Source organism: Triticum urartu, chromosome 3A, assembly GCF_056163025.1.
Source record: "Triticum urartu cultivar PI428250 chromosome 3A, HENAU_Tu73, whole genome shotgun sequence".
Classification (NCBI taxonomy): Eukaryota; Viridiplantae; Streptophyta; class Magnoliopsida; order Poales; family Poaceae; genus Triticum; species Triticum urartu.
In genome coordinates, this window is record NC_141875.1 from 131009399 (window position 1) to 131034246 (window position 24848).

Genomic DNA, 24848 nt, shown 5'->3' on the forward strand with positions numbered 1-24848 from the left:
CCATGGCGACAAATAACTGCTAGGCTAACTACTAGACCAGATTCTCACAATTGTGCCCCCTACCTAGCGCGCCAAGCATGTCGGTGTGGAAATACACCTATGGGATCACAAGAATCCCTACTACGGTTGCCGGGGTGCAGGGTTGCGAGGAGAGCAGGGCTAGTAGACAGCACAAGGATCATTTACCCAGGTTCGGGACACAAGGATGCGTAAAACCCTAGTCCTACTTTGGTGGGTGTATTTCTGAGAGTTCTTGAGCTCCCGAACTAGCTGTGGTCAGCGTGTGGTTCGAAAGAGCCGAATCCCCCTCCTCGTCTCCTTGGGCCTCCTTTTATAGGAAAAAGGGGTTGCCACAGTGGCACACAGGAGGTGGAAAGGTCTATAGTGGCACGACGTTATCCCTCGTATTACAAGACAAGGTGCATTTAATGCATCGCTTAGGTGTCCTCTTACTTTATCGGGGACGGGGGAGAGGCCCGTCCCGTCCGTCGCTGCTCCTCCTCACTTCGACACGCGCCTCGGCCGAGGATGCGTGCGGTGCCATGTAGGCAGGCAGGCAGCTGAGTTGGCACGGTGGTGGAGCCTTCGCGAAGATCTGCATGCCGCCACGCAGGCGCTTGATGAGTTGGCCTAGGAGCTGCATGTTGCCACGCAGGTGCCCGCCCAGCTAGTTGGGCTGGCAGCTGCATGTGAACGGCGGTGGAAGCTTGGTTGACGTGGGCTTGGCGGTGGCCTTGCCGGCGTCTTTGGCGAGGGCCTTGCCGGGGGGCCCGGCAAGGGTCTCGCCGTGGCGTGTTGTCGTCCCCGGCAAGGATCTTGCCGGGGGTCTGGTGGCTTTCCTTGGCAAGGATCTTACCAAGAATCGTCATCTTCTAATCTGATCTTGAATATGTCTTCACAAAGATCTTCGTGCCACCACAGGGGTGCCTTCCCGAGCCCTAGCCCCACGCTGATGATGGCACTGGGGGCCGTGGGCTCAAGGGTGGCCCGCTCTGTTGGTGCGTGGCGAGCTGTCCTGGCAAGAGCCTTGCCGGGGCCGCTAAGGCCACCCGGCAAGGGTCTTGCCGGGGGAACTTGCTTCGTCACTCTGCTCTTTGTGGTCTTGGCCTTGGCGTTGCTTTGATTGTCTTGGGCTTCGATCTTACCTTGGCTCACCTCCCTCGTTCTGCTTGGTGTGACCGTGGGCGCGGCTCTGACTGCTCGTGCACAAAAAAGGGGTACAAATATGCGCCCCTATTTTTGTACACCGACAGTTGATATGTGTCTTATGGTGTTATTCTAGTACGAACTCTTGAATAGATTGATCCGAAAGAATAACTTTGAGGTGGTTTCATACCCTACCATAATCTCTTCGTTTGTTCTCCGCTATTAGTGACTTTGGAGTGACTCTTTGTTGCATGTTGAGGGATAGTTTTATGATCCAATTATGTTATTATTGTTGAGAGAACTTGCACTAGTGAAAGTATGAACCTTAGGCCTTGTTTCAACGCATTGCAATACCGTTTTCGCTCACTTTTACCACTTGCTACCTTGCTGTTATTTTCAGATTATAAATACTCATATCTATCATCCATATTGCACTTCTATCACCATCTCTTCGCCGAACTAGTGCACTTATACAATTTACCATTGTATTGGGTGTGTTGGGGACACAAGAGACTCTTTGTTATTTGGTTGCGGGGTTGTTTGAGAGAGACCATCTTCAACCTATGCCTCCCACAGATTGATAAACCTTAGGTCATTCACTTGAGGGAAATTTGCTACTGTCCTACAAACCTCTGCACTTGGAGGCCCAACAACGTCTACAAGAAGAAGGTTGTGTAGTAGACATCAAGGGGCGGCGGCCATAGGGGAAACCCTAGAAGGGTTTGGGCGCCCCCACCCCTAGGAAACTTGCCCCCCAAGCCGGGAGGGGTGGCTGCCCTAGGGGAGGCGCCCCCACCTCTCCAGGTTACGAGAGATGGGGGTGGGAGGGGCGCTCATCCCCTTAGTGGGATGATGTGCCCCCTCCCCTTGGCCCATAAGGCTCCCCAACGCTTGTCGGGGCCTCCGAAACCCCTTTCGGACACGCTGATCCTCACCCGGTACCCCCGGAACAATTCTAGACTCCAATACCCTTCGTCCAATATATCGATATTCACCTCCGGACCATTCCGTAGTTCCTTGTCATGTCCGGGATCTCATCCGGGACTCCGAACAACCTTCGGTAACCACATACTATTTCCCATAACAACTCTAGCGTCACCAAACCTTAAGTGTGTAGACCCTACGGGTTCGGGAACCATGCAGACATGACCGAGACACCTCTCCGACCAATAACCAATAGCGGGATTTGGATACCCATATTGGCTCCCACGTGTTCCACAATGATCTCATCGGATGAACCACAATGTCGGGGATTCAATCAACCCCGTATACAATTCCCTTTGTCCATCGGTATGTTACTTGCCCGAGTTTCGATCGTCGGTATCCCCATACCTCGTTCAATCTCGTTACCGGCAAGTCTCTTTACTCGTTCCGTAATGCATGATCCCATGACTAACTCCTTAGTCACATTGAGCTCATTATGATGATGCATTACTGAGTGGGGCCAGAGATACCTTTCTGTCATACGGAGTGACAAATCCCAGTCTCAATTTGTGCCAACCCAACAGACACTTTCAGAGATACCTGTAGTGCACCTTTATAGCCACCCAGTTACGTTGTGACGTTTGATACACCCAAAGCACTTCTACGGTATCCGGGAGTTGCACAATCTCATGGTCTAAGGAAATGATACTTGACATTAGAAATGCTTAGGACCGGGTCTTATCCGGCACATCATTCTCCCAATGATGTGATGTCGTTATCAACGACATCCAATGTCCATGGTCAGGAAACCACGGCCATCTATTGATCAACGAGCTAGTCAACTAGAGGCTTACTTATACGTCCATTTTGCATCATGCTTTTATATTAATATTTATTGAATTATGGGCTGTTATTACACATTATGTCACAATACTTATGCCTATTCTCTCTTATTTTACAAGGTTTACATAAAGAGGTAGAATGCCGGTAGCTGGGATTCTAGGCTGGAAAAAGAGCAAATATTAGAGACCTATTCTGCACAGCTCCAAAAGCCCTGAAACTTCACGGATGATGTTTTCCAAATATATAAAAAATACTGAGCGCAAGAACCTCACCAGGGGGGCCACACCCTTCCCACGATTGTGGGGGGCGCGCCCCCTACCTCATGGGCCCCCTGATGGCCCTCTGGTGGCCATCTTATGCTATATGGAGTCTTTCGATGAGAAAAAATTAACAAGCCATCTTCTCAGACGAAACTCTGCCACCACGAGGCGGAACCTTGGCGGAAGCAATCTAGGGCTCTGGCGGAGTTGTTCTGCCGGGGAAACTTCCCTCCTGGAGGGGGAAATCATCGCTATCGTCATCACCAACGCTCCTCTCATCAGGAGAGGGCAATCTCCATCAACATCTTCATCAGCACCATCTCATCTCAAAACCCTAGTTCATCTCTTGTATCCAATTCTTGTCTTCAAATCCAGGATTGGTGCTAGTAGGTTGCTAGTAGTGTTAATTACTCCTTCTAGTTGATGCTAGTTGGTTTAATTGGTGGAAGATCATATGTTCAGATCCTATATGCACATTAATACTCCTCTGATTATGAACATGTTTATGCTTTGTGAGTAGTTACTTTTGTTCCTGAGGATATGGGAGAGGTCTTGCTCTTAGTAGTCATGTGAATTTGGTATTCGTTCGATATTTTGATGAGATGTATGTTGTCTCTCCTCTAGTGGTGTTATGTGAACGTCGACTACATGACACTTCACCATTATTTGGTCCTAGAGGAAGGCATTGGGAAGTAATAAGTAGATGATGGGTTGCTAGAGTGACAGAAGCTTAAACCCTAGTTTATGCGTTGCTTCGTAAGGGGCTGATTTGGATCCATATGTTTCATGCTATGGTTAGGTTTACCTTAATACTTTTGTTGTTTTTGCGGATGCTTGCAATAGAGGTTAATCATAAGTGGGATGTTTGTCCAAGTAAGGGCAGCACCCAAGCACCGGTCCACCCACATACCAAATTATCAAAGTACCGAACGCGAATCATATGCACGTGATGAAAACTAGCTTGAGGATATTCCCATGTGTCCTCGGGAGCGCTTTACATCATATAAGAGTTTGTCCAGGCTTGTCCTTTGCTACAAAAAGGATTGGGCCAACTTTCTGCACTTTATTTACTTTTGTTACTTATTGCTCGTTACAAATTATCCTATGACAAAACTATCTATTACCACTTATTTCAGTACTTGCAGAAAATACCTTGCTGGAAACCGCTTATCATTTCCTTCTGCTCCTCGTTGGGTTCGGCACTCTTACTTATCGAAAGGACTACGATAGATCCCCTATACTTGTGGGTCATCAAGACTCTTTTCTGGCGCCGTTGCCGGGGAGTGAACCGCCTTTGGTAGGTGGAATTTGGTAAGGAAAAATTTATATAGTGTGCTGAAATTTACTGTCACTTGTTACGATGGAAGGTAATCCTCTGAGGGGCTTGTTCGGGGTATCTTCAGCCCGGCCAGTAGAGCAAAGAGTTGGTCCTCAACCTACCGAACCTAATGAAAATTAATATGAAAATGAAAATGCTTGCTTTGAAGTTTCTTCCGGTATGATAGACAAACTGCTAGCTAATCCTTTTCTAGGAGATGGAACAAAACATCCTGATGAACATTTGATATATGTGGATCAAGTTTGTGGATTATTTAAGCTTGCAGGTGTACCCGGAGATGTTGTTAAGAAGAAGGGCTTTCCCTTATCTTTGAGGGGAGATGCATCGACATGGTATAGGCTATGTGATGATATGATGTCTTGGAATTACAAATGATTGAAATTGGAATTTCATCAGAAGTTTTATCCTATGCATCTTGTTCATCGTGATCACAATTATATATATAATTTTTGGCCTCGCGAAGGAGAAAGCATCGCTAAAGCTTGGGGGAGGCTTAAACCAGTGTTATATTCATGCCCCAATCATGAGCTCTCAAGAGAAATAATTATTCAAATTTTTTATGCTCGGCTTTCTAGTAACAATCGCACCATGCTTGATACTTCTTGTGCTGGCTCTTTTATGATGAAGACTATTGAATTCAAATAGGATTTATTGGAAATAATTAAACACAACTCTGAAGATTGGGACCTCGACAATGGTAAGGAGTCAGGTATGACACCTAGTTTTGATTGTGTTAAATCTTTTATGGATACCGATATTTTTCGTAAATTTAGCACTAAATATGGACTTGACTCTGAGATAGTAGCTTCTTTCTGTGAATCTTTTGCTACTTATGTTGATCTCCCCAAGGAGAAGTGGTTTAAATATCATCCTCCCATAGAAGTAAAAGTAGCTGCACCTATTAAAGTTGAAGAAAAGACTATCACTTATAATGATCCTATTGTTCCTACTTCTTATGTTGAGAAACCCCCCTTTCCCTGTTAGGATAAAGGATCATGCTAAAGCTTCAACTGTGGTTCGTAAAAGCAATATTAAAACATATACACCACCTGAGCAAGTTAAAGTTGAACCTAATATTGCTATTGTTAAAGATCTCTTGTCTGATAATATAGATGGGCATGTTATTTATTTCTGTAATGAAACTGCTAGAATTGCTAAACCCCGTGATAAAAATAAACCTAGACCTATGGTAGGCATGCCTGTTATTTCTGTTAAAATAGGAGATCATTGTTATCATGGCTTATGTGATATGGGTGCTAGTGCTAGTGCAATACCTTATTCTTTATACAAAGAAGTTATGCATGACTAGTCGTCAACCCGTGCGGGTGCACGGGCTAGTATTTTCTATTTACACATTTACACAAACAACCACAAAGCAAGTATTATATATTGAAAATGAAATATGTAGGAATAATATAGGAGAAGCTTGCATGTTTATTATTTCAAACCATCGTGATTCTTGCACAACCATGAGACTAAAAGGAAGTATCTTCCTTCTAAAATTTCCTTATTCATAGTTCTCTCAAATTAGTATCCAGTTGAATGTTATGAAGTGTCAATCATTGAAGAGCTTTAAGAGAAGGAGATAATTGGCCAAAGTTCTATGCACAACCCATATTTACGCATGACGTACTATAGTACTATAGCAAACTTCAAAACCTGCCCTTTTTTCATTGAGGACAAATCTCACACCTTCCCCACACAACAAAATACAGTATATATAATTCAGCAATAGATTTCATATATACATTGGCTTCTCGTGATCTAGACACATTAACAGTCTGTTCCCAAATATATGATCCTTACTCGAAAGTTGCTTCATGTGGTTTTCGCAAACTTTAGAAGGACACGACACAACATCTTTCCTTGGGTTTTTGTGTTGTCGCCATCATTTGGAGCTCGGTGCTTCAATGGTATAATGTTAGTGAGGTTGTCCGCCAAGATGTTGTTATGCTCAGGGTCTGATAGCAGGAGGCAGGGAGACGGTTCAGGCCTCTAAGGGAAGTACTCAGATCTCCCTTGTGGCACTGTTTGTTTCGGGAATATGGTGGGAGAATGGAAGGGTTTTTGGTAACTGACATACGCCGTCGCCACTGCAGAGCATCATCAACCAATTAATGTATTATTCAAGATATGTACGTTGAAGTTGAGGAGTCATAGATAGATACAATGGATGATATGACAATAGTCGTATATCTACATGTATTGTCATACAATTGCATCATGGCTCCTGCATATTTAGTATTTCATACAGTAAATCGCAAACACCTTGCCACCTTGATTGCTTTTTGATCATCCATTCTCCTCCAATATACAATTGATGAAAACCTTGATATATGTATGCAAATACAATGCATCAAAGTAGGCATATGCTAACAACAATATACACCTCGTGTGCTATTCCACGATCCTTTTTCCTACAACATATATTTGATGAAGTAAATAATTTAGAATAAAAATACACTTTGCATCAATCATACTGCATTTAGAAGAGAAATACACCATGCATCTATCATACATAGATGTTGGCAAGAGATATATATTGTGGTAACAACTGTCGAAATATATATATATATATATATATATATATATATATATATATATATATCTGTGTGTGTGTGTGTGTGTGTGTGTGTGTGTGTGTGTGTGTGTGTGTGTGTGGAAAGGTCTCGCCCATTATAATGGATGTCTCTAAAGACCTTCTGTGTTGTCGTGGGAGAATGTATATATACATTTTATTATATCAGTGTTGATAGAGAGCAGAGAAAAACAATGTAACAGAGAAAAGGGAGATTGTTAATCTGAAAGGCATGAATCCATCATGCTGTTACATTGTGAGCTTTCAAAAGTGTGTATTTTACTTGTATTTCTGAGATAAGTATATTAAATAATATGGCAATCTATCAAAAAAGTAATGCGTAGAAGAAACTGAGATCAGTGCATAAATTAAGGAGACATATCATGATTGGCTTTTTAATGGTGTTCATTTCCTGAACATATTTGTGAGATCTTATATCCAATAGTGTAGTTTCAAAGTAAAAAAATATCATAAGCACAATTCCAGATTAAAAAAAGTGTCCTGATTTGGATTAAGTTGGTTTGGTTGACTTTACAAAAGCTTGGAGCATAGCTAAAATATATCTCTTCTCACCATCCCCATAGTGTATGAGACAAATGGACAATAACGACAATTTTTTTGAATTCTAATTATCCGGGTGTATTGTACCATCTTTAGCAAAATAGCATACCTCCAAATAGTAACTATCATGCAGTAATATCGGGTTGATTTATCACTCTGGTACTAATGTCATTCGAGCATAATGTATCTTCAGGTTTCTAACCAACCCTTAGGGCCTAGCACGGTGAAATCATGTCCATCGCGAGCTCAGTAGCATCACAGAGGAACCTCACTCTACTAAAGCACATAATAAGGATGCTATCCAGCCGAGGTGACAGTGTTACCAATTGCCATAGCCAAGCAGGACATGACATATAAAGATTACTAAAGTACAAAGAAGGCGTACAAATAACACATATATTTATCTGTAGATAAAAGATAGACCTGCGAGATGGATTTTAAACAGAAATTATATCTTTCGTAGTTTAGGAACAGTGTTTCGTATCTACTGGAATATGCTCAGGGGCGTATCTTTTCATTGATAGGGTAAAGCAACATAAGAGCTTATCCCTTAGTCGTACACAGGCTGGCGGCTAAAGGAAAGCAGAGCGAGCATCAGAGCGGGTTGCTCAACCCCAACATAGGTTCATATATCTCTTCCAATTTATTCATATTTTAGAAGGATATTATGCAACTGATCAGCTGGGTGCAAAAAGAAACATGCAATAAGATAGCCTCAATCTTTATTGTTGGAAACAATCATGTTGTTGTAAACAGGGTAAAATATATTGTCTTGGTGTTGTTTCTTGGGAGGAAAAAACCATGGCAAAGTACCAAAATATGGAATAGTGGAATATCGGTTAAACTGACAAAAATTCAATGGGTACCTTGGTGTTGTTTCCTCCACGGAAGCAACTATAGTAAGCAGCACAATATAAAAAGGATTAGTTTAATGCCGGTTGAACTAACATACATTCAATAGGCATTCAAATACGATTTAAGTTAACATGAACCAAATGGTCAAGAGACCATTTCCTCCCATAAATGGAACAGAAACAGAAATGAAAATATTTAATGTATCAGGCAGAGTAAACTGATAAATTACTCTTTAACATATGATATTCAATAAGATCCAGATCCATTTGTGTATTGAGCCTTTTAAAAACTTATCATTTACGGTGTGAATGAGTAGATGCATGATAGGAGATATGCCCTGTGAAGGCAGCTCCAGGAGGATCTTATTGTGTGTCAGTCAGCATCAACTTTTAGCAATAGTATCTAGCCCAGTGCAGTTCATAAATTGAATCACAAACTTTAGACTACGGTGAACAGAATTATAATCAGCAGGAAACACTTTTTGATAGCCTGCCTTCTAAAAAATGATATACACCATGGTTATTTGGCTGTGCGATGCAAACAGTAAACATGAATAAAAAACGTGAGAATTGATTGATACCTCAAGGTTGCTTCATGAAACGTTATTTTCAATCTTCAAAGATGATTGTCCAACCTTTCATGTCCGACCTGCAATTTTCACCTGATTGAACTCACCACCAGTTTAATTTTCCAAATTTCCTCTTCAGAACTATCAAAAAAGGTGACAATTTGAAAATTATCATTTCACACCAATATAACATTCTGAAGTTTAAGAAAAGGTCAATCATAACATAGTGCACTGAAATGCATATGTAAAAATAGCTTGGAACTACTATCACTTGTGTTATTTGGTCTGCTTGTTCGCCTTGCCATACAGTGTCCCTTTATTCACATAATAGGTGAATGATTTTTCCATAATAGGATATTTATTGAAAATGCTCCAAGCAACTAAAAGTAATGCTTGATGCAGTTTTTTATTCTGTGAACCATGTGCACAGTCCATGGCCATAACTGGAACTGAAAGCCTAAATGAATAATTATACAGGCTGGGAACTGAATCATGTATTCATGTTGAGTATATAAAATATAGCAGAATGTATACCCTGATGTAATTGTTATCAACCACCATCTGTGTCAGCAGCCCAGGAATTGTGATTGCCTAGTGCGTACTATATATGTGATAAGGACCATCTTTCTGTTGTAATAAAAATTGACGGATGATCTCAAGATTAGTTTAGCCCAGATTACTTACATATGCAATGCACTTGGCACAAATCTGGCACACAAAACTGCAGAAATGGCACTAACATTTTGGATAGGGTACTATTGGAGATATATTATATAGATAAAATTATATAGTGCGGAAAATTCAGGATAGATACTTCCCTGCTGAGTTGCTGAGTGGATAGAGGGGCGACCGTCCCTAGAAAACAGAACAGTTTGAAGAACGTGAACAGCTAGACCAGCAGCCTAATATTACCTGAAACTTGGCAGCCTTGTTCAACAAATTTGGCTCCGTATAGGTATAGATTACCTCAAACATGGACAAATCAATATTGGACCTGGGTAGAGGAAAAGGCCACTTTACATAGATTAGTCTTGTACTGGAAGGAGTACTTTTGGATCTCCGTCTCTTGCAAGAGCACCTCTAATGTCTGGGCCACCAGCCATGCGTGCCGCTCTAGGCAAGGCGCACTGCAGTCCTGCAGCCGCTTCGCAAAGCGGTGACGCCGCAGCACACGGGCACCCACACAGAAACGACTTCGTCATTCCCGCTTCCCTCGACAGTGTGCCGCACGCACACAAGCGCCCACTTAGAAATGGCTTCATCGATTCAGTTGCCCTCGACGGTGAGAGGTGTGAGGTGTGTAACGGAACGAAGGGAGGTGGCGAGGCAGAGGGCGGCGAGGTGGCGAGGCAGAGGGCATTGGGACTTTCTTCGGCGGCAAAGCTAGGGCTGGGGTGCCAGGATCCCTGACACCACAAGATTTTGTCTTTATGGAAGGAGACCGCTAGAGATATGAGTAGATAGTGTTTTTTTGGCTAAACAGATTAAAAATTTAAAAAACAAAGATAGTTTTTTTAGGGACGAAGAAGCGGTTATAGTAATAACACCATGAACGTGTCTGAGCTGGATTGTTTTTTTACAACCAACGCAAAAGATTGTGGGCCTTGCAAAGTTTTTTTCACAATGGAGCAAAATTTTGACGAAGAATTATATGAGTCAATCTACACCGTAATAATTTGGTCCCACCAGATTAACGGCTCATAATTTCTAATTAACATGGTAATTTTTTGGGAGTCTGTAATTAGTATAGGTATAGATATAGATATTGCACCTGCTGAGATGGAAGATATTGATGTCACAATTAAACTTGTCAATAGAGATACTATTTCACCAATGGGAATTGTTAGAGATGTTGAAGTCCTGTGTGGGAAAACTAAATATCCTGCTGATTTTCTTGTTCTTGGTTCCCCACAAGATAGTTTTTGTCCATTATATTTGGTAGACCCTACTTAAATACTATTAATGCCACCATAGATTGCAAAAGAGATGTTGTTACTATCGGTTTAGATGACATGACTCATGAATTTAATTTTTCTAAATTTAGTAGACAACACCGAGAAGAAGAATTACCTAGTAAGGATGAAATTATTGGTCTTTCTTCTATTGTTGTACCTCCTAGTGATCCTTTAGAACAACATTTGCTAGACCATGAAAATGATATGTTTATGAATGAAAGAAGGAATTAGATGAAGTATTATTTAAACAGGAACCTATTCTGAAAAATAATTTACCTATTGAAATCCTAGGGGATCCTCCTCCACCCAAGGGTGATCCCGTGTTTGAGCTTAAACCGTTACCTGATACTCTTAAATATGCTTATCTTGATGAGAAAAAGATATATCCTGTTATTATTAGTGCTAACCTTTCAGAGCATGAAGAATAGATATTATTGAAAACTCTGAAGAAGCACCGTGCTGCTATTGGGTATACTCTTGATGATCTTAAGGGCATTAGTCCCACTCTATGTCAACATAAAATTAATTTGGAAGAAGATGCTAAACCAGTTTGTGATCATCAACGCTGGCTGAATCCTAAAATGAAAGAAGTGGTAGGAAAGGAGATACTAAAGCTCCTTGAGGCAGATTTAATTTATCCCATTGCCGATAGTCAGTGGGTAAGCCCTGTCCATTGTGTCCTTAAGAAGGGAGGTATTACTGTTGTTCCTAATGATAAAGATGAACTGATTCTCAAAGAATTATTACAGGTTATATGATGGTAATTGATTTCCGCAAATTAAATAAGGCTACTAAAAAGGATCATTACCCCTTACCTTTTATCGATCAAATGCTAGAAAGATTATCTAAACATACACATTTTTGCTTTCTAGATGGTTATTCTGGTTTCTCTCAAATACCTGTGTCAGCCAAAGATCAATCAAAGACTACTTTTACATGCCCTTTTGGTACTTTTGGTACTTTTACATGCCCTTTTGGTACCTTCTACCTTTCAAAGATGCATGATGGCTATATTCTCTGACTTTTGTGAAAAGATTCGTGAGGTTTTCATGGATGATTTTTCCGTCTATGGATCTTCTTTTGATGATTGCTTGAGAAACCTTGATCGAGTTTTGCAGAGATGTGAAGAAACTAATCTTGTCTTGAATTGGGAAAAGTGCCACTTTATGGTGAATGAAGGTATTGTCTTGGGGCATAAAGTTTCTGAAAGAGGTATTGAAGTTGATGAAGCCAAGGTTGATGCTATTGAAAGATGCCATGTCCCAAGGACATCAAAGGTATAAGAAGTTTCCTTGGTCATGCCGGTTTTTATAGGAGGTTCATTAAGGACTTCTCAAAAATCTCTCGGCTTCTGACTAATTTATTACAAAAAGATATACCATTTGTTTTTGATGATGATTGTGTAGAAGCATTTGAAATACTTAAGAAAGCATTGATCTCTGCACCTATTGTTCAGCCACCTGATTGGAATTTATCCTTTGAAATTATGTGTGATGCTAGTGATTATGCTGTAGGTGCTGTTCTAGGACAAAGAGTTGATAAGAAACTAAATGTTATTCAATATGCTAGTAAAACTCTGGACAATGCTCAAAGAAATTATGCTACTACTGAAAAAGAATTCTTAGCAGTTGTATTTGCTTGTGATAAGTTTAGACCTTATATTGTTGATTCTAAAGTAACTATTCACACTGATCATGCTGCTATTAAATATCTTATGGAAAAGAAAGATGCTAAACCTAGACTTATTAGATGGGTTCTCTTGCTATAAGAATTTGATTTGCATATTGTTGCTAGAAAAGGAGCTGAGAACCCCGTTGTGGACAACTTGTCTAGGTTAGAAAATGTGCTTGATGACCCACTACCTATTGATGATAGCTTTCCTGATGAGCAATTAAATGTCATAAATGCTTCTCATACTGCTCCATGGTATCCTGATTATGCTAATTACATTGTTGCTAAGTTTATACCACCTAGTTTCACATACCAGCAAAAGAAAAAGTTCTTCTATGATTTGAGGCATTACTTTTGGGATGACCCACATCTTTATAAAGAAGGAGTAGATGGTGTTATCAGACGTTGTGTACCTGAGCATGAACATGAACAAATCCTACGCAAGTGTCACTCCGAAGCTTATGGAGGACACCATGCTGGAGATAGAACTGCACATAAGGTACTACAATCTGGTTTTTATTGGCCTACTCTCTTCAAGGATGCCCGTAAGTTTGTCTTATCTTGTGATGAATGTCAAAGAATTGGTAATATTAGTAGACGTCAAGAAATGCTTATGAATTATTCACTTTTTATTGAACCATTCGATGTTTGGGACCTTTTCCTTCCTCTAATGGATATACACATATTTTAGTTATTGTTGATTACGTTACTAAGTGGGTAGAAGCTATTCCAACTAGTAGTGCTGATCATAACACTTCTATTAAAATGCTTAAAGAAGTTATTTTTCCAAGATTTGGAGTCCCTAGATATTTAATGACTGATGGTGGTTCCCATTTTATTCATGGTGCTTTCCGTAAAATGCTTGCTAAATATGATGTTAATCATAGAAATGCATCTCCTTATCACCCTCAGTCTAGTGGTCAAGTAGAATTGAGTAATAGAGAACTCAAATTAATTTTGCAAAAGACTGTTAATAGGTCTAGAAAGAATTGGTCCAAGAAACTTGATGCTGCATTATGGGCCTATAGAACTGCATATAAAAATCCTATGGGTATGTCTCCGTATAAAATGGTCTATGGAAAAGCATGGCACTTACCTCTCGAACTAGAACACAAGGCTTATTGGGCTATTAAAGAACTTAATTATGATTTTAAACTTGCCGGTGAGAAGAGGTTATTTGATATTAGCTCACTTGATGAATGGAGAACCCAAGCCTACAAAAATGCCAAGTTGTTTAAAGAAAAGGTTAAAAGATGGCATGATAAAAGGATACAAAAGCGTGAGTTTAATGTAGGTGATTATGTATTGCTATACAACTCTCGTTTAAGATTTTTTGCAGGAAAACTTCTCTCTAAATGGGAAGGTCCTTACGTTATCGAGGAGGTCTACCATTCCGGTGCCATAAAAATCAACAACTCTAAAGGCACAAATCCGAAGGTGGTGAACGGTCAAAGAATCAAACACTATATCTCAGGTAATCCCATAAATGTTGAAACCAATGTTATTGAAACCGTAACCCCGGAGGAATACATAAGGGACACTTTCCGGAACGTTTCAGACTCCGAAAAGGAATAGGTATGTGGTACGGTAAGTAAACCGACTCCAAAACAATTTTTAAGGCAATATTTCTCCATTTTGGAATATTTAGAAAAATAGAAAAATAAGCAGCAGTCCTGGAAGGACACGAGGGCTCCACGAGGGTGGAGGGCGCGCCCCCTACCTCGTGGGCACCTCGTGTGCTCCCCGGACTTCGTTTTCGTACACGACACATATTCTGGTCGGTAAAAATTCATTATATAACCTCCCGGGGGTTTTGACTCCCGTATCACGCAGAAATCTCCTTTCTTTGTTTCGAGCTGTTGTTGCTGCTGCAGATTAGAGCAAGATGTCTTCACAAGATTCAGTCGGGGAGAGCCGGGTATCTCATCCGGCACCGAGATCAACAACAAACAACAATGCTAACCTCTTTGGGCCAGCAACGGAGGAAGAGATGGAGGCTGATTTGAAGAGGATAGATGCCATGGAAGAGTATCAAGAAGTCACTTCCCGCCTCCAAGCTGGATTCACAATGGGAGAACTGCAGAGCTCGGCTATTCCAAACTCGGTTATCCCTTTCAATGTTAGATTTCTTTCTTATGAGAATATGAAAAAGAGTGTCTCTGGTTCTCCCGCAACTATGCAGCACCCTTGGGTGCAGGGAGCTTTGGCTATTACAGGAAAGCTCCAAAAGGAAATAATGGACCTCAAGCAGCAAGTCAACAAGCTCGAGGAGGAGAACCGTATCTCGAGGGGCATCATCGCCAAGAACATCACATCACCATCCCCGAAAAGAGAGACATAATCACATGGGTATGGGCACTCCACTTGGCAACCGCCAAGCTTGGGGGAGTGCCCCGGTATCGTATCACCATCACTTTTATCTTTATCGTTTTTCTTAGCTCGATCAGTTTGGTAATATCTCGATCTAGTAGAATAAAAGTTCTTAGTATGATCTAGTTGTGAGTTTTGCTTTATTATCCTTCTATGTAATCGAGTCCGTGAGCTATATAATAAAGATTAGTGTTGAGTCAAGGGCTTGATTATTTTGCCATGATCCTAAAGGAATAAAAGAAAAAGAGGAAGAAATAAAAAGAAACAAAGAGATCATATGAGTCTTATGGAGAGTAATGAGCTCACATAGAAAGAGTATGATGAATAAAAGTTGTTGAGGGTTGACAAACATAGTTTTGGTCATCGTTGCAATTAATAGGAAGTAATAAAGAAAGAGAGGTCTTCACATATAAATATACTATCTTGGACATCTTTTATGATTGTGAGCACTCATTAAAATATGACATGCTAAAGAGTTGACATTGGACAAGGAAGACAATGTAATGGGTTATGTTTTCGTACATCTGAGATAAATTATATTGTCTTGGATCTTCCAACATGATGAGCTTGCCTTTCCCCCTCATGCTAGCCAAATTCATTGCACCAAGTAGAGATACTACTTGTGCTTCCAAATACCCTTAAACCAGTCTTGCCATAAGAGTACACCATACCTACCTATGGATTGAGTAAGATCCATCAAGTAAGTTTTCATTGGTTCAAGCAATAAAAATTGCTCTCTAAATATGTATGATTGGTTGGTGTGGAGGAAATAAGCTTTATACGATCATGTGATATGGAAGTAATAAAAGTGACATACTGCATAATAAAGGTCCATATCACAAGTGGCAATATAAAGTGAAGTTCTTTCGCATTAAGATTTTGTGCGTCCAACCATAAAAGCGCATGGCAACCTCTGCTTCCCTCTGCGAAGGGCCTATCTTTTACTTTTATCTCCTACATCACATAAGAGTCATGGTGATATTCACCCTTCCTTTTTACATTTTATCCTTTGGCAAGCATAATATGTTGGAAAGATCCTGGTATATATGGCTAATTGGATGTGAGTTTTCATGAACAATTACTATTGACATTACCCTTGAGGTAAAACGTTGGGAGGCAAAACTATAAGCCCCTATCTTTCTCTGTGTCCGGTTAAAACTCCATAACCATAAGTATTGCGTGAGTGTCAGCAATTGTGAAAGATTATATGATAGTTGAGTATGTGGACTTGCTGAAAAGGTCTTATACATTGACTCTTTCCTATGTTATTATAAATTGCAATTGCTTCAATGACTGAGATTGTAGTTTGTTAGTTTTCATTGAAGTCTAGGATTCATACTTTATATTGTGATTGAATTATTACTCTAGCATAAGAGATTATATGACAAGAATTATAAGTTGTTGTTCTAAGAATGATCATGATGCCCTCATGTCCGTATTTTATTTTTATCGACACCTCTATCTCTAAACATGTGGACATATTTTTCAATTTCGGCTTTTTGCTTGAGGACAAGCGAGGTCTAAGCTTGGGGGAGTTGATACGTCCATTTTGCATCATGCTTTTATATCAATATTTATTGCATTATGGGCTGTTATTACACATTATGTCAGAATACTTATGCCTATTCTCTCTTATTTTACAAGGTTTACATAAAGAGGGAGAATGCCGGCAGCTGGGATTCTGCGCTGGAAAAGGAGCAAATATTAGAGACCTATTCTGCACAACTCCAAAAGCCTTGAAACTTCATGGATGATGTTTTCCAAATATATAAAAAATACTGAGCGCAAGAACCTCACTATGGGGGCCACACCCTTCCCACGAGGGTGGGGGGCACGCCCTACCCCCCTAGGCGCGCCCCTACCTCGTGGCCCCCCTGGTGGCCCTCCGGTGGCCATCTTCTGCTATATGGAGTCTTTCGATGGGAAACAATTAACAAGCCATCTTCTCGGAGGAAACTCCGCCGCCACGTGGCGGAACCTTGGCGGAACCAATCTAGGGCTCTGGCAGAGCTGTTCTGCCGGGGAAACTTCCCTCCCGGAGGGGGAAATCATCGCCATCGCCATCACCAACGCTCCTCTCATCGGGAGAGGGTAATCTCCATCAACATCTTCATCAGCACCATCTCATCTCAAAACCCTAGTTCATCTCTTGTATCCAATTCTTTTCTTCAAGTCCAGGATTGGTGCTAGGTTGCTAGTATTGTTAATTACTCCTTGTAGTTGATGCTAGTTGGTTTAATTGGTGGAAGATCATATGTTCAGATCCTATACGCACATTAATACCCCTCTGATTATGAACATGTTTATGCTTTGTGAGTAGTTACTTTTGTTCCTGAGGACATGGGAGAAGTCTTGCTATTAGTAGTCATGTGAATTTGGTATTCGTTCGATATTTTGATGAGATGTATGTGGTCTCTCCTCTAGTGGTGTTATGTGAACGTCGACTACATGACACTTCACCATTATTTGGGCCTAGAGGAAGGCATTGGGAAGTAATAAGTAGATGATGGGTTGCTAGAGTGAAAGAAGCTTAAACCCTAGTTTATGCGTTGCTTCGTAAGGGGCTGATTTTTATCCATATGTTTCATGCTATGGTTAGGTTTACCTTAATACTTTTGTTGTATTTGCGGATGCTTGCAATAGAGGTTAATCATAAGTGGTATGTTTGTCCAAGTAAGGGCAGCACCCAAGCACCAGTCCACCCACATACCAAATTATCAAAGTACCGAACGCGAATCATATGAACATGATGAAAACTAGCTTGACGATATTCCCATGTGTCCTCGGGAGTGCTTTACATCATATAAGAGTTTGTCCAGGCTTGTCCTTTGCTACAAAAAGGATTGGGCCACCTTGCTGCACTTTATTTACTTTTGTTACTTATTGCTCGTTACAAATTATCCTATCACAAAACTATCTGTTACCACTTATTTTAGTACTTGCAGAAAATACCTTGCTGGAAACTGCTTATCATTTCCTTCTGCTCCTCGTTGGGTTCGACACTCCTACTTATCAAAAGGACTACGATATATCCCCTATAATTGTGGGTCATCACTTACTAGGGACATGTTGTGGTCTATGTATTCACAGATGTATTACGGTTTCCGGTTAATACAATTATAGCATGAATAATAGACAATTATCATGAACAAGGAAATATAATAATAACCATTGATAGGCGGCTCATGGAGGTGGCGAAGCGCTCGGACAGGCGACTCGACAGAGGCTCCGCGGCTCAATTTAGTGAAGACAACGAAGGCCGGCTCATGCACGGAGGTGGCAGAGGGGGAAACGACAATGGCCCGGAGTGGCAAGGGCAGCGCCAGCGGAGGCAGCAGGCCGGCTCGCAAGGTTGGTGAAACCCAGCCACAATGACTTGGCGGCGAGGTTGCTTAGAGGCAAGGCAAGGATGTTGGGCGACTTAGGGGTGCGGATGCGGCCCAGAGTAGAGGCCGGCGTGGCTTGACGGAGCTGGAAGGCCGTGGCATCGATGACGGTTTAAAGTGGAGTCCGACGGCGGCTCAAGGCGATGCAGAGATGCGCTGGCGAAGCGCAGCTGCAGTAGAAGGGCTTATGGCAGGAAAACGAACGAGGATGACTCGGAGGCACTTAGAACAGCGACTTGGTGAAGAGCAATGACTTGTCCGCCGATTCGCGCAGGGACGGGGCGCAACAGCGGTGAGTATCGAGGCGAAGGTAATCCGGACAGTGACTCAGAAACAGAATTGAAGATGGAGCTCAAGTCTGGTTGTGGTCGTGGTTGCTTTGACCTCCTGATCCATCTGTCATGGAGCTAACAATTAATCTCTCTGATCTCTTTTTTCATAAACAATCTCCGACTCATGATTTCATGGCCCGCTTGAGACTTGTCTTGTGTTTGCACAATTGGAATTCTCATCTGACTTCGGTTCATGTGATGGTGGCTTTCCGCAAGGGAGAAAACGGCGGCAGAGGCGCGAAGCACCGCGTGGCTCAATAGGGTGGCTCAAAGCAGTGGCGATGTCGGCCTGGCGCGGTCGATGGCACCTCGGCCCGGTGGCCCAGGTCCGCGGGCGGCTTGACAGCGGAAACTCAATCGAGGAGTCCGGGTCGTGGACAGTTTCCGAGTCATGGCAGTTTTGACTCGCCCACGTCCGGGTCTCTTTCCAAGTACTCTTGGTTTTAGTTCGTCTGATGACGGCAGATCGATCCTGCTGATGAACGCGGCGACTTGACGCTAAACCTTCAGGATTTTCCCTGATGATCTTTGTTAATTGAACTGATGCCCATGAAAAATTGTTGATCTTGATCTAGCGAACTTAAAGCTGATGTAGATCCTTTCGAAACCAATCTTTCCTTCATCTCGAAAGTTGCAAACTTCTCGATCCTTTTAGAGAAATCCCTCCAAGAACTCAACACCACCGTGCGCAGGCCCCACGGTGGGCGCCAACTGTCGTGGAATTGTCACGGCAGATGTCCTAGTGTGACGACTTAGTCGTGAGGCCAACGGATCTATGTGGTAGCTTGAGAGGGGTTATTTGGGATGAGAGACGCGAGGTGGATTAACACACAAGACAAGGGTTTAGACAGCTTCGGGCCCCGGGAAACATTATCCAGTAATAGCCCTACATGTTGTTTGTGGCTAGGTCTCATTATGCTCATGAGGGAGTCGCCGCATAAACCGGATCTTCTAATTGTCTCTAGCCTTAAAGATTACCTCCCCCCTCTTGGGGTGCCCCACCCCTCCTTATATAAGTTGAAGGGGCGGGTTACATGTAGAGTCCTAGTCGGATTAAGACTCAACCTATTCCGACTTCTCATCACGGGCTTCTCCCCATGGGCTTCTTAACATCTTGGGCTTATTAACCCCAGGCGACTCTGTCTGCCGGTTTATAACTGTCCGCCAGGTCATAACTGTCTGCCGGGTTATAACTGTTTGCCGGGTTATAACTGTTTGCCGGGTTATAACTTCTGTCGGGTCATAACTATTTTGCGGGTTATAACTGTCTGTCGGGTCATAACTGTCTGCCGGCTTACAACTATCTGTTGGAAATATGCCCTAGAGGCAATAATAAAATGGTTATTATTGTATTTCCATATTCATGATAATTGTCTATTGTTCATGCTATAATTGTATTAACCGGAAACCGTAATACATGTGTGAATACATAGACCACAACATGTCCCTAGTAAGCCTCTAGTTGACTAGCTCGTTGATCAATAGATGGTCATGGTTTCTTGACCATGGACATTGGATGTCATTGATAATGGGATCACATCATTAGGAGAATGATGTGATGGACAAGACCCAATCCTAAGCCTAGCACAAGATCGTATAGTTCGTCTGCTAAAGCTTTTCTAATGTCAAGTATCATTTCCTTAGACCATGAGATTGTGCAACTCCTGGATACCGTAGGAATGCTTTGGGTGTACCAAACGCCACAACGTAACTGGGTGGCTATAAAGGTGCACTACGGGTATCTCCGAAAGTGTCTGTTGGGTTGGCACGAATCGAGATTGGGATTTGTCACCCCGTGTAAACGGAGAGGTATCTCTGGGCCCACTCGGTAGGACATCATCATAATGTGCACAATGTGACCAAGGAGTTGATCACGGGATGATGTGTTACGGAACGAGTAAAGAGACTTGCCGGTAACGAGATTGAACAAGGTATCGGGATACCGACGATCGAATCTCGGGCAAGTACTATACCGGTAGACAAAGGGAATTGTATACGGGATTGACTGAATCCTTGACATCGTGGTTCATCCGATGAGATCATCGTGGAACATGTGGGAGGCAACATGGGTATCCAGATTCCGCTGTTGGTTATTGACCAGAGAGATGTCTCGGTCATGTCTGCATTATTCCCGAGCCCGTAGGGTCTACACACTTAAGGTTCGATGACACTAGGGTTATAGGGAAAGTATGTACGCGGTTACCGAATGTTGTTCGGAGTCCCGGATGAGATCCTGGACGTCACGAGGAGTTCCGGAATGGTCCGGAGGAGAAGATTGATATATTGGACGAAGGGTTTTGGAGTCCGGAAGTGTTCCGGAGGTACCGGGTGATGACCAGCATGACCGAAAGGTGTTTCGGGAGCCCCGACAAGTGTTGGCGGGCTTCATGGGCCAAGGGAAGGGGGAAAACCAGCCCACTAAGGGGCTGTGCGCCCCCCTCACCTATTCCCACATCACCAGGGGGTTTGAGGCGCCCCATCGAGGGTTCCCACCTCCTGGCTTGGGGGCCAAGTCACCCAAAGGGGGAGATCCCATCTGCCCTGGCCGCCGCCCCCCCTAGGGGAAACCCTAGGGCGCCTCCCCTTGCCCTTGCCCCTATAGATAGTGGAGGTTTTGGGGCTGCTCAACACACGAGTCTCTCTCTCACAAGGCGCAACCCTACCTCTCTCCCTCCTCGTCTCTCGTAGTGCTTGGCGAAGCCCTGCTGGAGTACTGCGCTCCTCCACCACCACCACGCCGTCGTGCTGCTGCTGGACGGAGTCTTCCCCAACCTCTCCCTCTCTCCTTGCTGGATCAAGGCATGGGAGACGTCACCGGGCTGCACATGTGTTGAACGTGGATGCGCCGTTGTTCGGCGCTTAGATCGGAATCGACCGCGATCTGAATCGGTACGAGTACGACTACCTCATCCACGTTCTAGTAACGCTTCCGCTTAGCAATCTACAAGGGTATGTAGATGCACTCCCCTTTCCCTCGTTGCTAGATTACTCCATAGATTGATCTTGGTGATGCGTAGAAAATTTTAAATTTCTGCTACGATCCCCAACAGTGGCATCATGAGCTAGGTCTATGCGTAGATTCTATGCACGAGTAGAACACAAAGTAATTGTGGGCGATGATTTGTTCAATTTGCTTGCCGTTACTAGTCTTATATTGATTCGGCGGCATTGTGGGATGAAGCGGCCCGGATCGACCTTACACGTACACTTACGTGAGACAGGTTCCACCGACTGACATGCACTTGATGCATAAGGTGGCTGGCGGGTGTCTGTCTCTCCCACTTTAGTCAGATCAGATTCGATGAAAAGGGTCCTTATGAAGGGTAAATAGCAATTGGCATATCACCGTTGTGGTTTTGCGTAGGTAAGAAACGTTCTTGCTAGAAACCCATAGCAGCCACATAAAACATGCAACAACAATTAGAGGACGTCTAACTTGTTTTTGCAGGGTATGCTATGTGATGTGATATGGCCAAAAGGATGTGATGAATGATATATGTGATGTATGAGATTGATCATGTTCTTGTAATAGGAATCACGACTTGCATGTCGATGAGTATGACAACCGGCAGGTGCCATAAGAGTTGTCTTAATTTATTTATGACCTGCGTGTTAATGAAAACACCATGTAATTACTTTACTTTAATTGCTAACTGTTAGCCATAGTAGTAGAAGTAATAGTTGGCGAGGCAACTTCATGAAGACACGATGATGGAGATCATGGTGTCATGCCGGTGACGATGGTGTTCATGCCGCGCCTCAAAGATGGAGATCAAAGGCGCAAGATGATATTGGCCATATCATGTCACTTTATGATTTGCATGTGATGTTTGTCATGTTTACATCTTATTTGCTTAGAACGATGGTAGCATAAATAAGATGATCCCTTGCAATAATTTCAAGAAAGTGTTCCCCCTAACTGTGCACCGTTGCTAAGGTCCGTTGTTCTGAAGCACCACGTGATGATTGGGTGTGATAGGTTCTAACGTTCGCATACAACGGGTGTAAGCCAGATTTACACACGCAATACACTTAGGTTAACTTGACGAGCCTAGCATGTACAGACATGGCCTCGGAACACGGAAGACCGAAAGGTCGAACATGAGTCGTATAGTGGATACGATCAACATGAAGATGTTCACCAATGATGACTAGTCCGTCTCACACGATGATCGGACACGGCCTAGTTGACTCGGATCATGTATCACTTAGATGACTAGAGGGATGTCTATCTAAGTGGGAGTTCGTTGAATAATTTGATTAGATGAACTTAATTATCATGAACATAGTCAAAAGGTCTTTGCAAATTATGTCGTAGCTCATGCTTTGGTTCTACTGTTTTACATATGTTCCTAGAGAAAATTCAGTTGAGAGTTGACAGTAGCAATTATGCGGACTGGGTCCGTGAACTGAGGATTGTCCTCATTGCTGCACAGAAGGGTTATGTCCTTAAATGCACCGCTTAGTGTGTTGAACCTCGAGCGTCGTCTGTAGATGTTGGGAAGCATCTGACATACACGTTTCGATGACTACGTGATAGTTCAGTGCGTAATGCTAACAGTTTAGAATGATGGCACCAAAGACGTTTTTGAAACGTCGCAGAACATATGAGATGTTCCAAGGACTGAAATTGGGATTTCAGACTAGTGCCCATGTCAATAGGTATGAGACCTCTGACAAGTTTCTTAAGCCTGCAAACTAAGGGAGAAAAGCTCAATCGTTGAGCATGTGCTCAGATTGTCTGAGTACTACAATCGCTTGAATCGAGTGGGAGTTAATCTTCCAGATGAGATAGTGATAGTTCTGCATAGTCACTGCCACCAAGCTATTGGAGCTTAGTGATGAACTATAACATATCAGGGATAGACATGATGATCCTTGAGCAATTCGCGATGTTTGACACCGTGAAAGTAGAGGAGCATCAATTGTTGATGGTTAGTAAAACCACTAGTTTCAAGAAGGGCAAGGGAAAGAAGGGATACTTCATGAAATGGCAAATCAGTTGCTGCTCTAGTAAAGAAACCCAAGGTTGAACCCAAACCTGAGACTAAGTGCTTCTGTAATGAGGGGAACGGTCACTGAAGCAGAACTACCCTAGATACTTGGTAGATGAGAAGGCTGGCAAGGTCGACAGAAGTATTTTGAATATACATTATATTATTGTGTACTTTACTAGTACTCCTAGTAGCACCAGGGTAATAAATACCGGTTCGGTTGCTAAGTGTTAGTAACTCGAAATAAAAGGCTGCGGAGACTAGCTGAAGGTGAGATGACGATATGTGTTGGAAGTGTTTCCAAGGTTGATATGATCAAGCATTGCATGCTCCCTCTACCATCGAGATTGGTGTTAAACCTAAATAATTGTTATTTGGTGTTTGCGTTGAGCATAGACATGATTGGATTATGTTTATCGCAATACGGTTATTCATTTAAGGATAATAATGGTTACTCTGTTTATTTGAATAATACCTTCAATGGTCTTGCACCTAAAATGAATGGTTCATTGAATCTCGATCGTAGTGATACACATGTTCATGCCAAAAGATATAAGATAGTAATGATAGTACCACATACTTGTGGCACTGCCATTTGAGTGATATTGGTATAAAATGCATGAAGAAGCTCCATGTTGATGGATCTTTGGACTCACTCGTTTTGAAAATATTGAGACATGCGAACCATGTCTATTGGTAGATATGCATGAAGAAACTCCATGCAGATGGATCGTTTGGACTCACTTGATTTTTAATCACTTGAGACATGCAAATCATACCACATGGGCAAGATGACTGAAAGGCCTCGTTTTCAGTAAGATGGAACAAGAAAGCAACTTGTTGGAAGTAATACATTTTGATGTGTTCAGTCCAATGAGTGCTGAGGCACGCAGTGGATATCGTTATGTTCTTACTTCACAGATGATTTGAGTAGATGCTGAGTATATTTACTTGATGAAACACAAGTCTGAATTATTGAAAGGTTTAAGTAATTTCAGAGTGAAGCTGAAGATCGCCGTGACAAGATGATAAAATGTCTATGATATGATCATAGAGATGAATATCT